General features: G+C 41.8%; 1 non-coding gene across 1 annotated transcript; it reads left to right on the forward strand.

The window, feature by feature from the left end:
* Nucleotides 1–519: 519 nt before the first annotated feature.
* On the forward strand, nucleotides 520–626 carry LOC116897384. The gene has a single exon (XR_004387428.1). It is a non-coding gene; the product is annotated as a U6 spliceosomal RNA (small nuclear RNA).
* Nucleotides 627–1,158: the final 532 nt, after the last annotated feature.

Consider the following 1,158-nt stretch of genomic DNA (forward strand, 5'->3'; position numbering starts at 1 on the left):
GAAAGGCAGGGACCGAAGAGTAGGGTTAACACGATCATAAGGATCTAGGGTTAATATGATCATTGGGCCTGCCAAGGGGTTGATCCACAGCCCTCAAGCAGTCAGGGATACTTCCAGAAGGTATTGTCTGCTCTTTCTCCGGTTTTAATTCTAATAATTGTTTGGCATTTTCCTGTTCTAGGCCTGATAGGTTTGCGTGAATCTTCCTTCCCTAAGGCCTCCATGCCTCCCTTTCCAGGGGTCATCAAGTCTAGTCATCTGTGGTTTGGAGGACCTGCAGGAAGGGATCTGTTTGGCTTTGTAGAGTGACTATGCTTCCTTGAGGGAGGGCAGGTCTTCCTTGATCTAACTGGTCAGTTGGCTGTGTTGTACCTGTTGGACCCCTATCACTGTTGCTCTGGAAGCTATTGTATGGTGAGAGCCATTGGGAGGAACCTTTTGTTTGGTTACAGGGAGATGTTCAGTAAATAAGATATTTAAAAGACAAGATGAACACAAAAGATTAGGAAATAAAGAGGAGTGCTCGCTTCGGCAGCACATATACTAAAATTGGAACGATACAGAGAAGATTAGCATGGCCCCTGCGCAAGGATGACACGCAAATTCGTGAAGTGTTACATATTTTTATATTCATCAAAGGAAAAATCCACCAAGATGAACTCTCAATCCTAAATATCTATGCCCCAAATACAAGGGCACCTACATACGTAAAAGAAACCTTACTAAAGCTCAAAACACACATTGCGCCTCACACAATAATAGTAGGAGACTTCAACACCCCACTCTCATCAATGGACAGATCATGGAAACAGAAATTAAACAGAGACGTAGACAGACTAAGAGAAGTCATGAGCCAAATGGACTTAACAGATATCTATAGAACATTCTATCCTAAAGCAAAAGGATATACCTTCTTCTCAGCTCCTCTTGGTACTTTCTCCAAAATTGACCATATAATTGGTGAAAAAACGGGCCTCGACAGGTACAGAAAGATAGAAATAATCCCATGCATGCTATCAGACCACCACGGCCTAAAACTGGTCTTCAATATCAATAAGGGAAGAATGCCCACTTATACGTGGAAATTGAACAGTGCTCTACTCAATGATAACCTGGTCAAGGAAGAAATAAAGAAAGAAATTAAAGACTTTTTAGAAT

The sequence above is a fragment of the Rattus rattus genome, chromosome 3 (assembly GCF_011064425.1).
Source record: "Rattus rattus isolate New Zealand chromosome 3, Rrattus_CSIRO_v1, whole genome shotgun sequence".
Taxonomy (NCBI): domain Eukaryota; kingdom Metazoa; phylum Chordata; class Mammalia; order Rodentia; family Muridae; genus Rattus; species Rattus rattus.